The sequence below is a fragment of the Neopelma chrysocephalum genome, unplaced genomic scaffold (genome assembly GCF_003984885.1).
Source record: "Neopelma chrysocephalum unplaced genomic scaffold, ASM398488v2 Primary Assembly neopelma1_59, whole genome shotgun sequence".
Taxonomy (NCBI): Eukaryota; Metazoa; Chordata; class Aves; order Passeriformes; family Pipridae; genus Neopelma; species Neopelma chrysocephalum.
The window spans coordinates 10,981,417-10,996,388 of record NW_020897714.1 but is presented as its reverse complement, the minus strand read 5'-3'; positions in this window follow the sequence as shown (position 1 = coordinate 10,996,388).

Sequence of the window (14,972 nt, the reverse complement as noted above, 5' to 3'; positions counted from 1 at the left end):
ATACCTCTACCCACAGTATTGCTTTTTGGCTCAACCTTAACACATTTCTATTTCAATATATAATCAAGTTAGGGAAAAAAATGTTGTTCTGGATCCCTCTCCACACCTACACATCTTCTTTCCAGAATAGCTTGTGACTGAGTGATACATCTGCTCTTTTCAGTAAGTTTTTTCCAATTACAGACACATACTGCATACACGTATAAGACACAGGGTAGAAGAAGAGACACAAAAGTGAATAAAAGATATTATGAAACGAAGGCTTTCATGACACTGGTTTGAGTTAGAGAAAAATGAAACTTTTAACCATAATCAATGCTTCAAGCTGTTCCGGAAATAATCCCAGAGAAATGAAATGAGAATGAGGTACATGAAAGCTTCTGGGTTTGAAATAGTAACAGCTGTGTCTAGAGAACCTGGACAAGGGGGCTTCCTATTAAATATGTCTGTTTTAAATGGTATTTTTCATTCAAGCACACATCTCTGTCCATTAAAACAAAGTTAAAAAACAGGGCTAAGAACACAGAACAAACACCATATGATCTTCGATAAACAGCCTTATAATCAAACACCATGTAATTACTTCAAGAACTGAATGCCAAAAATATGTTGTGACTCCATGAAATGTACCCTTAAGGATTTGTGAAAAAGAATAGATATTCTAGGAGCTGTGCCCATTTCTCCCATTTTGTTCCACATGAAAAAAATTATATTAAATCAACTGAATATCTGGAAAGAATTAAATCATCATCTCTCATTGGCAAACGTAAAGGAAAAATTCACAAGAAAGCACAGTTTTATATAATAAAAGTTCTCATGTTTCATGGAGTAAAAGGGAAAAAACTAACTGCCAAAGGGAAAGTTTTTGTTGCCTTTGGTTATTCTTCTTCTCAGACGATATATTATGGAGTTCTTGTCTCCTCCCTTTTATTATCTTTATGCAATGATCTAAAATTCCAGACATAATGAAATGAAACCATTTCAAACGTTATTGCAGAAAGTCCTACAGGATTGTAGCAGCTGACACAGTGACAGTCACTGGCACTGTACAGTAACAACCAAAGCTGACCAGTCTCCTCAGCAGGATTCTTTTTAATGATAGAAATGTCTGACTTATTCACTGCCCTTGAATTCTATTTAAAGTGGAATACAATCTGCCTTTGTTAATGGTGTTTCAGAGGTGTAAATGAAAGCAAGAACTTTCCCAAAAGACTAAGCTCACCACAGGCTTCAAGTGATTTACCTCAGAGATGGCTTTAGTTCAGTAATGCTGTTTTACAAGTCATGCTGCACTGCTCTTTAATTTATATTTAGTTTTGGCATATCATGCTTGTGTATTAGCTATCATTAAGCCACCATAAAATGGTCAGGGTTCAATTTTCGTTTAATCTACATTCTGACAGGAAAATCTGATGATTTTCACCAGCTGAGGCTGTGTTCTTCAGAATTTACTAAGGTAAAGATAATTTATGAATACTAGAGATTACAAATGAGAGGCACACTTAAATCTCTGCATAACAGAGATAAACTGAAATGTCTGTTTTCATTCCAGGATTGTGTGAAATAGTTGTGGTTCAGCATCTTATTTGTGGATTTAGCTGCAACATCAGTAGCTGGGTGTCCTCTTATATCTCAGGCCATTCTTCAGTAACTCTTAGTCCTTCCCTCAATTTTTTCCACTGCCTGCTGACCTCCCATTGCTCATTTTCCTTAGACAAGTTTATTGATTCACACTACCTCTGTGGTAAGCATTCCCCACTTTCCTGCTGAAGATTATATTAAGAAACTGGAATTTTGAATGGGAAAAATGTAGCTTGCTCTTTTTCTTCTGTAATTCTCCACAATGCAATCTATGTGGTTTTTTTACTGATATTAATTTCTCACTCACTCTTCTTTTGTACTCCTTCTTCTTCCTTCTGCGGTCTAAAATACCTGCTATGCTGTTTCGTATACCTGAAATGTTATTTCTGTGCGTGGTTTTTGTCAATATTTTTATATAGCTCAGTTATTAGAATATCCTCTTTCTGGTCTCCAGTACAGAAATTCTTTTTTTTTTTCCTTCTCTCCTCACTCATGGTCTTTCAGATACACTCCATACATTAAAAATGCAGTTTCAAATACTCCTCCTTGGCTACCATCTTGACCCCATCAGGCTATAGATGAACATTTCTACCTACTCCATTTCCCCAGATGATAAAACTCAAGCTTCTGATATTCATGTAGAACTTGTTCTTTTGGAGCAAAAATCTCCGTTACTTGTTCTCATATAAATTCATACATTTCTGTGATTTTGCACTAAAACTACCGAAGGCTGTTCATCATCATGGGACAATTGTTCTATTGCTCTTACAGTTAAAAAACTTTTAAGTCCCTACCTGAATTTATACGTGGCTGACATAAGACCGTTTGCCATGATGCCAGCAGACAATTTTTTCCCTGGTTACTTACAGTGGACCAATTTACTACCAAAAAGAATCAGCAACATAACTGTGGGCATCTGGGCAAACAGCACTATAATCACTGCATTGCTCATCAAAGGACAGAAACAAAAACAAAGCAACATTTATATAATGAAATTTAACACTGTGTTGCTTCTGCCTGGGTGGGGAATTTTTCTCTGCACCAGAGCTGTAGTTATTCCCTAAGTCTAAAGATGGATGAATCTGGATTAATCTGGGTTTCCTAACTTCAGGAAACTTGTACAAGCTGAAACTTCCCCATGAATGATTCCCTCACACATTCACCAGCACAGCCTTGAGTGAAAACAGGACATAAGCAATCTTGAAATAGCACCAAGACACAGTACATTTGGAGTTATGTGGAACCCTAACTAACATTTTCCTTTTCCCTTCTGTGTGTCGTCCAGTCCTTGGGTATTTTCCCAACACTTGGTCAGATCGGGTGCTCAATTTTTCTTTGTTTGTCTCTTCTGTGTGATATACAGTAGTGAAATTTCACTCAATGAATGATTTTACCTGTATTTTAGCTGTGTTGACTGTGCTAGATAAAAGGGCTTTCATCAGCCTATCCTGATCCTGTTTCTGTTAGTGGCAACATGGAGATGACAGAGATTGCAGAGCAGAGACCACATGGTAATTTGAGGCAGATGGTGAGCTAAGTAAATGCTGATTGCAGTTTAATTTTAAGTGATGAGGGTCAATGACACATTGTGCAGGCAATGAAAAAAAGAAACAAAACCCCCTAAAAGACAATCCTGCAAATCAGAAGATTAAAGGCCAATTGATTACACTATCTTGAGATTCTTTGAACCTACTAGGATCTCTGTGCATGTGTGTATAAATTAGAAAAACGCTTTTGGAAAACACCATATATATTTCAAATAGAACTTAAAAACAATGTTTTAATACTTCTGTTCAACCACAAATAAACACAGAGTATTAACTTCGATATTTTTCTTGGATATTTGGATTTAAAATTATGTCTAATATATGGAATATGTGGCCTGTAGAATAGTAGAGAAATTCACATGCTGCTCATCAGCCAATGATAGTTTCCTTTATTGTCATGCTAATAGCAACCTGCACTTTTGCTGAACTGCTGTCTGTGTTGATATTTTCCAAAAACTTTTAAAACATGTTTTCCAAATATTTAATTGATATAAGTAAAGATCTGGCTAAAAACACATTTAATTCTTGTTCACAGGCACATTTTATAGGTAATAGATAAATCCATAGTCATTGTAAGAGCTAAAGTAAATTAATATTTTTCCTTAAAACCTATGAGAACAATCAAGGTTCTCACATTCTTTCTGCATTACTGTCTCAAAGGACATGTTCCCAAGTCTATTTAGAAAAGAAACAGTTTCAAAACAAATAAACAGAACTTTTGGCTGAAGGATTGCGTGTCTCTTATTTACAGTGTCAGAGGTCCAGGAGTCAGGCTGTGGTTAGCTCTGGTACAGACCAGCTATGTCTGTCTCACTCTGTGCAACCGGCTCACTCACTTATGCCCCAAATTCCCTGACTACAGCACCCAGTTCCCATGCTCCCCACTGAGGGCCACAGCTCCTTCTGTACCTCTCAGCTCTGTCAGTCAAAGTTTGCTGGTAGCTGTAAAAAAGCTGGATAGAGCCCAAAATTATGTGTTGTAGTCAGGGTTGGATCATCCAACAGGACTCATACCCACACTACTTGAAATACACCTTTGGTTTTGATCTGGTGGGTCCCCCACCAGATGACATAGTGCTGCTGTGGATATAGCCATTGTATTACTCAAGCTGCCTGCATCCATCTGTGAAGCCGGATAGTCCTTCTTCTGTCACATGAAAAAACCTGTGAAGGCTGTCTTTTGCTAGAAGGGGAAGTAAGGAGGGCTACTAAAGCTGGTGTACCTACTAGAGCAGGTTTACCTTCTCCCTTCCCCATCTTCCCACTCTCCGATGCCATGAGACACCTCATGGGCCACAGTGGTGAAACTGCTCTCCTCTTTTACAGCTTGTCTGAAATTCTTGGTGCTATCCCACCCACTACACAGCAACGCTCTACCACAGCCTTTTTTTTTTGAATATCAAGTATTTCAAAGTCAGAAACTGCTATTAAAAGGAAAGAAAACTTCTTATAAAATGGAGACTGTTATGGAAAAATCTGTGCTAAAAGAAAACCTAACAACTTACTCTATAAAAACATCTATAATTAAAAAAAAAAATTACCTTGTTATTAGAGTAAAGGGAAGAAAACAAATTGTGGACAGTCAGTTGTACTGGCCATAGCAATCCTGCTGAGGTTCAGCAGCGACAGATCATTTGCAGTTCTATTTTGCAGTGTGTACTTTGATTAAATTAATCAAAAAAATAATCTGCTTGTCAGACATTCATATTTTGAAAACCCTACATGTAGGGTTACAATTTTAATATTTTATACAATCCTATGAAATATATTCCAATACTTTATACATATTTTATGCCTGGCTTTTGCGATAGGATGACTTTTATTTGAAAATATCTTTTAATATGAAACCCCACATTTTCTTTGAAAACATCTGAAAAAATAGTTGGGGGGGAAAAGGGAGCTATTTTACCTTTTACAAAGTGTATTTTTCCTTTTTTTTCTTTTATTCCAGGGAAAACCACTCTTATATTCAATCTTTGATTAAGAGAATTAATATATTTCCAGAATACTAGACCAGACCAATGTAGTTTAAGATCAGTAGAGCTTCCCTTGAGATCAGTGCTCTCAGAGCCACTACCTTGGATACTGCTAGAAGAAACAATCAAAAGGAGACAATGCATATATGCCATTGAAGGATGCAACTGATATTATGAGAACACAAATGCCACCTGCATGTCTGATGCACTGATGCCTGAGCAAAGTCTGAAAATGACTGGTTTATACACTGCACTAATAATTCCCAGATTATGTTCTGCAGTTTGGAGTAATTATAATTTTTTGGATCATGTAGGTGAGAAGTACTTGCTAGTGAGTGGTACTGTTGTTGTAAAGTTTAAGTTACTACAAGTAATTAATATGCATGCATTTTGTAACAAATTCAATGAAAGCAGAGAATGTCTTTATGTTACAACTGTAGGATTAGTTGTAACATGAAGGGATTCAAATGTAAATAATCATACTATCTTCTTTACAAACATTTTTAACATTTTGTAAACATATATAGAGGGTATAAAAAACTGCAATATATGCAATACAAAATACCAAAGCAAACCTAAGAATACATAAAATTTCATATTCAAAATTCATAGGAAATTGGGGAAAATTTATGTCATTGAGAAAAATAACTTTAGTTCATGACCTCAATTTCAAATTTGCTCAGGCTATTGAGGAAATTATGTTACATGAAATCTTTTATAGTCTCTATCCACAAATTAAGTGTAGTACAAGAGTGTTCTTTTGAATAAATGGGTATATCAACATACAACAAAAAGCCTGTGCTCTAGTGAATTCCAAATCCTTGTCTTATTGAACTTTGTTTCTGGTTAATTTTTGAATCCCAAGGAACATCATTCATCTTTTAGCCATAAATATGATAACCTAGGTCTGAACTGTACTTGCTTAGTTGAGCAAAACTGCTCAGAAATATTCCATCTCTGGGGCCAGGAACTGCATTTTCCTGAAAGGGTCTAACACCACCAGTCCGCAGGCTGGGCTGGAACAGCAGACAATAGCTCTGCATGCTAATAAAAACCATTCTGCAATACCACATGCTTGCATACTCAGCAGTGCTATCTTATATTAAACTATGTTTAAGGAAAGAACAGAGATTTCTTTCCCTGCTCCTTCTCAAAACTGATGAAAATTATAACTCTTAAACAGTAAACTATAAATTTGGTTTCAGAAGAATGACAGTCTGTCTAATGTGAGTGAAATACAAGCCAAGTATGTGAGTCTGAATCTCTGACTCCCATCTTTGGCTTCAATGGGAATTCCTGAAACTGCCTTCATCAATGAATTGTAGTATAACCTGCATGTGTGTGCATGCATGTACCTGATAGATCAATCCACGTTCGTTGTAATCCAATTAGTAATGAAAAGAGTAGTAAAAAGGTAGAAAAAACCTGACTCATTATGATTTCTCCAGCAAAATCTTCAGAAAGTCCATATCTCTTTCTCTCCTATGCATGTTTATATAGAACAAGGAAAATTTTTATTGTAGGCACCAAACTCAATTTAGATTATATTTCACAACTACTTGTCAGTTTTTTCCAAATCAAAATTACTAAATATCCTTAGAAAAACCATATTGTCCTGAGACTTTTTAATCAAATAAAAAGAAGTGCAAGGAACATAATTTATTATAGAGGATATTTCAAACCTGTTTTAGCAAATTTTGAGTAATAAGAGCATATAGTGTATATAGTAGCAATCTGATGAGCTTTTCATCTGCTTTAAAATTTATAATATACAGAAAGGGTGAACAGTATGCACTGATGGATTTAACTTGTGGGCTGATTATATCAACAAATATCAGAGATGTAAAATTAGAAAAGTATTTAAGGAGGATCTTTGCATTTTACAGAACAGTCACGCCAGCAAGCCTGGCTTCAGATGATTAAAAGCAGTAGGTTTGGATCTTGCTCATAGTTTGCAACAAAGTTTAATGATTTCAGAAGCATATAATGAAGATTCTAAATCACCCTTTCTGAAAGAAAACTGGGATCTATCCATTCCTGTTGCTGTAACTAGAGATTTGTTATTTGATTTTGCTGTAAATGTTCTCTGTTAAAGTTAATGCTTTTTTCATGAAAGCTAAGAAATTCCAAGTAGACCGAATGCAATGGTCAACCAGAGACTATATACATATGGTGTTTTTTTCTTACATTTTTTACATGTGTAAGAAAACAATATTCTGGGTGCTCATTTAGAAAAGCACAATAGCCTGATAGACCAGACTGCATGAAATTATTCAGAAATTTCCCTATTAGTAATCAGTATTAAGCAGATCAAGCATATATCTGACAAATTTTAAATAGCAGTGTTGTTTTTTTATGGAAGATTTAAAAAACCCTAACCAAATAAACAAAACAACCAAAAAAAACCACAAAACCCCAAAATCAACCAGCTGGACAGGAAGTACCAAAAAAACAAATTTATTTGAATATTTGAATGACAGGGGGGGAAAAATCATACTACAAAATTTGACACTTTAATCTGCCTACATCAACCATGGAAGTAAGAAGTGACAACGGATGTAAATGTAAAGGAAAAGAATTACAACATTTAAGTGTATGTGAATTGAAAGGAGAATCCTCCATCAAAAAGCAAAAATCAGGCAAATGTGAGAAATAAGACACTTGAGTTGATTGTATATGCATTATGTACACTTAATGGGTAGTTATTTCTGTAATTCTTTAAAAATCTTTTTTTATTCCTTGTATTCACTGTTTATGCAGAAATAATTAAATCTAAACAAGACTTTGGTAGTAAAAACAAATGCAGCTATCTCACATTTTCTGTTTAACTCTCTTTTCCCTCCTGTTTATGGTGATTTGCACAGGGGATGGAACATTTGGAGTACTCTAAATCCCTCTTTTGTACTTCTTTTAACTTTGATGAGCAAAATGGAAATGCTAATCCCTTCTCCAGACATGTGATTTCCTTCCTTTCTCCTTCTCTCTGAGACATTTGTTTTTCTGTTCTCCAGCCTTTGTTCCCTAGTCCCAGCGAGGTTCTTAGATGCTCCCCTTTTCCCAGGGTCCTAGGGTGAACAAGGTTCCACAATCCAGCAATTCATGAAATACAAGTGATACTGAAACAGGCAAGGGATCTATCAAAGCAGTTTCCTACCTTTCCATCCTCTCACTCTGTCTTTAGAACAAACAAACAAAAAGAGTCAGAGTGTTTGGTATCACAGAAGGAAATATTCTACACTGGCCTGAGTTTTAGCCCTGAAACCTCATTGTAGTAAATTCAATGATTTCAGGATTTCACATCATGCTTTCTCCTTGTTCAATATAATTCTGACAACATATTTTAAATTGGAAAATAAATAATAAGTAATGATTCAGGAAATAATAAGGTCACAGACTAAACACAAGTTGAGAAAAACTTTTATTTGGACATGAAACAGACTTGCTGGTAAAGTATGTAACATTCATGAAAATGTTGGAGGATTCTAGTATTAAAGGCCTGGGAGAAGTAGGATTTCAAAGGTTAATCCAAGTGCAAAAAGGGAATGCTCTTTGTTATGCACCTTAGTAAAATTCTTCATGAAAATTCAATGGCCATAGTTTGGAATACTAAACACTACTTTTATTTAGAAAACTTAACCCAATCCATTTGGATTAGGTTGATGTATATATGTGCAGGTTAGAGGATATTGTTTGAATCATATTTTAAATTCTAAAATAATTTTTAAAAAATTCACAATAATAAATATCTTTCCAAAGAATTATGAATGTCTGTTGAAGGAGTTACATCTACTTTGTAGCAATTCTCTACAACAAAGTCAAAGAAAATAAACATTCATTGTGGGAGGGTTTTTTAGTAAATGATACGTTTGCCACCAAATAATCTGAAATCTAAAGTAAATAGATAAGTGTTTATAGGCACTTGAAAAGAAGCAAAGATTTAAAAAATAAATAGTATGTATAAATTAGCAACCAAACAATGTATGATGTTTTATTACTTCAACTATGAATTCTCTCCTCGTATATGAAAAATGAACTACATTTTACACAGGGCTTTTAGGGAAACAATACAAACTTGCTTTTTCTAGAAATAAACTTCACATAAATTAAAATACATAGGGAACCTCCAAAAATACAAATGTTGAAATTTGAGACCAATGTTTTCTATACCCAGTGATGTGACATTCTCTTAACAAGTTTATTTGGAATAGATGGCTCTTGCATCTACTTGGTGAGCATATTCTGTAGTCTTTGGTTTATGCCCAGTGCTTGGTACCAGCTCAACCTGACTATTTTGTGCTATTTTGTTTTGTAAGTGTCCTACATTTGGTTCCTCCTACTAACATTAACAAGCTCATAAGGCATAGCATATCTTGAGAAATGAATACTCACGGACCTCCCACTTCTGAATAAAACACAATTGTCCCTGTCACACAACGTGAGTGACCCTGTTTTGTTCATCTGACAGATGGATTTCTGATCACAGAATGTGGAAGAGTTGATGGAAACTGAATGTGACCTTTTAAGACACTGTGTAGCCCAAGCAGCTGAACTTGTATGTCACTATTACCGGAACACTCATATACTACTTCCCCTTTTGTAGAATTACTTCCTCTTTTGCAGACTGACCCCTGGGCCAGAAGAAGGTGATCTTTTATTTTCTTACTACTGTTTTATATGAACATACATAAACATCTCCAATATTTTGCTTTATTGCTCTTAGTCTATAGTTTCAGACCAGGAACATCTTTTAGCCAGGTGTCAAGGTGAAACAACAAAATGAATGAGTCGTTTTGGGGCTCCCCTGTCACTCCTTCCACAGCTGGATATTGTCTTGCTCTTCTTGTAAAAATCACTACTAGAACTTTCCAGAGCTAACACAGCACATTGAAGACCTCTACTTCTGTTCAGGGTGGCAGGCTGAGAAGTTGACAAGAGGGAAACTTGGTACTATACCCAAACTCTTTCTGAACCTATGACAGAGGGTCAGACAGGATTTTTCATTTTATGGCAAAGCTAGCATTTACCTCACACATTCTTTCTTATACAAGTTCCTGGGGATGAATCTGTGAGGACCAAAAGAAAAGAAAGCAAAGAAAAACTTATATTTATATCAAGTGAATGCTGACAGTCTGAATCAAAGGCTCAGTGCTTTATAATCAAGGTTTTGGAAAAACAAGAATAAGACAACCCTGAGGCTTTGGCACTGAGTTCAAGGACACAGTTAGGAGTCACTGCACCTCCAAGAACTAGGAGAACTGAAATGGAAACAAAGCTGTCTCAGAAAACAGGGAAATAAATTAATTCATTTACTGCTGCCAGAAATTATGCAGTGGGAGTGCATTTTAGCTAGGAATGTGTTAGGCAGTGGTCAACAGCTGGATGTGCTTCCAGATGTAGTGCTCCAAAAACCACTGAATAAGACAGAACTCTCCACTAACTCCAGTGAGCTTTTAATCAAGACCAAGTAAGTAAGACAGCAAGATTTAGAGGCAATTGAGGAAGTTCACAAGACAGTAACTTAAACTGCACAAGGCCAGAGGATCTGGAAAAAAACCAAATGTCAGTGAAGGGACTAATTAGAGGACATAAGAAACTCACTCTCAAGTGTCCTTTAGTCAGACTCAGGAATTTCATTATCTTCTGTGATAACAGGATTCAGAAAGCACAAGCAGTGATCTGAATAAGGTTCTAGCTCAAGCACAGGTTTTCTGTGACCTTTTTTTAAATGCTTGGGTTTTTTTCTCAGCAATACCACAAGGCCTATAAGTGGTCCTTTTTTTCCTTTATCTATCTTTTTTTGCGTCTGTTGGGTTTCTAGCTAGTCTAGGATCGCTAGCATCAGGCCTTCTAGCATCCAAGATCAAACAAAATGCCAAACATTAATTTAAGCATCAACTAAGGTCTGTCCCCTACACATATACCACTCAATCTCCAAGTTCTGGTTCTTTAAAGCATAAACTGAAACAAACAAAACTGTTTTCTTATTTGTGTGCTATACGAAACATCATGCTCATAAGCTTGTAAAATTCTTTGTGTAAAACATATTCTTTTCAGATAAGTTTCCACAGCCCTAACAAAAAATAGAAGACATTTGAATGTTTTTAAGTCAACATTTGCCTTCAATTAATTTTACTTGCTTATTATTTCTGGAAAACAGGACCAGCAAAGTATATTGTAGTCTGACAGGAATACAGTAAACCATTAATACCAAGATTAAGATCTAGACACAAAGTGGTTTGAACTTCATTGGTCTTACGAAACAAAAAAAGCCAACCCACAGACCAAAAGATACAAAGGTTTCAGACCCTAGGTCTTGGTACATCTAAATCAAGTTAGTTGTGTAAGAATGAAGAACAACATTAATAGATACATGAATAAGTTGTTGTCAATAAGAATTTTCCTTAAATAAAGAATTGAAAATTGGGGTCTTTTCTACAGGTGAAAGCAATGAATACTGGACCTGCCTAGAGACAATATATTTTGTAAATAAAGGAGACATGTTGACAGTGAGGATTTAGCACAATAAATCTTAAATTAGCAAGTACAGCAGAAAATAATATACCTAAAAGTGAAATAATGTTAATTACTTACAAATGAAGCAGCATAACAATTACTAATAGCAGTAAGAAAGTGAAATGATGAATTTTGCTGCAGAAGACACAGCTATTTGCTTTCTTGTCACGAAGGAGCATACACAGGCATTGCAAGCAACTAGATCACTAACTTGGGGAGTAAACTGAGGGTACTGACCTGAAGAAAAAGAATAGCAACAGGACATAATAGTGTGGTGTTTCCACTGTACTCACTGCCCTGAATCAAGATGCCTGTTTTTGTAGAAGCAATTCATGCTGAACCTTCCTTAGAAAGAAGTATGTCATCCAGGAGTAGTCACTGCACACTTGACTCAACTGCCAAAATAGTACATGATATCTGGTGCCACTTGATATGTCCCACAATACCCTACCCTCTACCTATCTGCTAACAGAGCTGTTGTTCTTCCACCCATCAACTTATCTGCCAAACCCAATCAAACATCTTGAATCCCCTAGGCTAGCACTAGAAATTTGATGTTGGATATTCAAATTACTGACAAGTGGCTTAAAATTCTTAATGTGCTTTCAGTGTCTCATGCAAATTTGGCTTTCTAGGATGGTCTTCTTATCTGAAAAAAAATTAATGTGCAAATTGCATAAAGCAAAGGGAATAAAGTGTCCTTAGCACATTTTAAGCTTATACATTAATCTTATATTATCTCCATAGATACAGAATCAGTTATGTTGTTTCCTAACTGTTAATATAGGATGTTGACATTATTAGGAGGCATATTCCACTGAAGAGTTGGAAAAATGATGAAAACATTCAGAGGAATAGCTGCATGTTGTACATATACTGGTAATGTAAAGGTAAGCACGGAGTTAAGTAGGAATTGATAGTAAAGAGAATATGATCAATTAGGAAGAGAGCTAGATTGACTTATGGTAATATAGTGAAACCTATTCCTGCTGTAGTAGAGCACATGATACTACAGTCTATGCCTATCATTAATAATGGCCAGTCTTCGCGAACGAAGATTTGGGGAAAGGTCTTTTACCTTTCAATCCTGCGCAATGGATTTTTTTAGGTGAGACACAGCATGCGCTGAACTGAGCCCACCCTTTAACCCTAAGGCTCATCTGCCGGGGCCAAGCAAGCTTGGACAATGGCAGTGAGGTCCTCAGGACGTAGGTTTGTTTAGAGTGACCTTCTCATAGATGGATGGCCTCACAGGGCTAACGGGTTCCATCTGCCCCGGGGGGACTGGGATTCGAACCTGGGTTGCAGCGGTGAGAGTCCCGCATGCTAACCACTAGGCCACCAGGGGTCCCCTGCCTATCATTTACAGCATATGATAAATGTTCCTATCTATTAAGGAACTGGTATTTCCTCTAGAATGAAAACATACTGAATAGAGTATATCCTATGAGTATTGCCTCATAAGTATTTATAGAAAAATGAAGGGGAAAAAAATACCTCTGAATGCATACTAGATAATACCCACAGTAAATGGAAATTCATTAAACATCATTACATATAATAAGCCACAAAACAGAAATGTTATATATAGGAAAAATTTTAATATATAACCCAATTTGTTTAAGCCTTGATTTTGGACACTGGAAAACTTGCATTTCTAGGCTATCAGGCCACCCAAAAGATTGTTTCTGGAATGCAACTGAAAATGTTACTGGTATATTGGTAGTAGCAGTAAGAAATTTGAGGGGAAGGGGTAAAAAACTGTGACGTGAAATAAATGTCGTTTTCTTACAACAAAGCTTTGTTTGACCTTCCTAAAATTCAGTTCAGAAAAATCACATATTAAGGTGTTTGAAGTCTGAGAAACTCCCCGGGCTGAGGTCTCCAGTCGAGGGTGAAAGCTGTACTACCTCCCACAACCCCAGAATGCCACTGCCATTCGTCGAGGTCTAATACCACTGGCTCTGCATTCCAAGTAACTCCATCGCATTTGAGAGAGTGGAAGCTAAAGGTGAGTTTTGGTACTTCTCTCTTAATTAAATTTTTATCGATGGAAATGTTTTTATAGTGTTTGTTTTATTTTACCATGCGTAATACTGATTCAAAGTCTTGCAGATTGTGGAGACTATTTATTTTTCCCTGGATATGTCTTAGTTCCTTCCTATGAGAGGTATACATAATCTTCATCAAAATATTTGATCTTACGGCTACTGCAGATGCCAATATCATTACAATGTGTTTCAATATATTACACATAAGGGAAATAGAGATATGCAAACCCTGCAAATAAGTGCAGATACCATAGCCATTAGTAAACAATTTTTTTCACAGATGTTATGTTTGCTGGTTTTGTCTATATGCATGTAAAAAATTAAATACTTATCAAGCTATATAACCCTTTAAAAACTTTTTTTTACTATGCAATTTGACATGAAAATAATTTTGAATAATGAGCAATTTTTTATTTAAGAATTGTTTATTTGGAGGAAAAAGTACACTAGTACCACATTTTGGGTTAATAGGTAACATCTTTTATAGCCAAATGATCTGGGATAAATGATACACAAAAGAAAAGCAAGACCAAAACCAATGTTGTCAAAAACAGGCAGAAGAAAACACAAAGACAGAAAAAAACCCCAAGCTCTAATATACTTGCTTATTTCAGAGATTGATTACATTTTTATTTTATTATGTTTCATTTTTGTAATGGAGCAGAATACTTAGTAAGATTGAAAGCTAATACTGAAAGGTGCAATTCATGTAAACCTTCTCAAAGAGAAGCCCCAGTGACTCTAGCTTCTCCCTGAAGCAGCTGAAGTCTTTCTGAATAAAGCAAATGAGAGAAAAATGAATGCCTTGTATTACTGACCATCCCCAGAGGAATTTCATATCCTCATGCCTAAACCAGCTTCATAAAGACCTCTTTTCATGAAGCTAAAATTCAGCCTGTTTCTCAGCACATACATTCAGAAAAATGTCTCATATACTTCTTATATTTAATCTATTACAAGTAACTATAGTTTTTAAATTAAATATTTAAGTGTGTGTCTTATGGTATTGCATCAATAATACAACTTTTTAGACATATGCACTGCACATTATCACTGTGCTTTTGGTGAAACTAATGTGAGCTGTAACTAAATCAGGGTGTAAGTAAAGAATTCTGAATAGAGCCTTGTGCCAGGCATCTTATATGATAATGGCGAATGCATCACTTACAAGGAAAAGGTAATTCATAAACACTAATGTTCAAACTTAGCATGAATTTTCTACTATTTTACAAAATTCTGGAACTCTAAATGGGTGAGAATTCAATTTTACAGTTCTATTCTCCAAGGAGAACAGGTGACTGTAC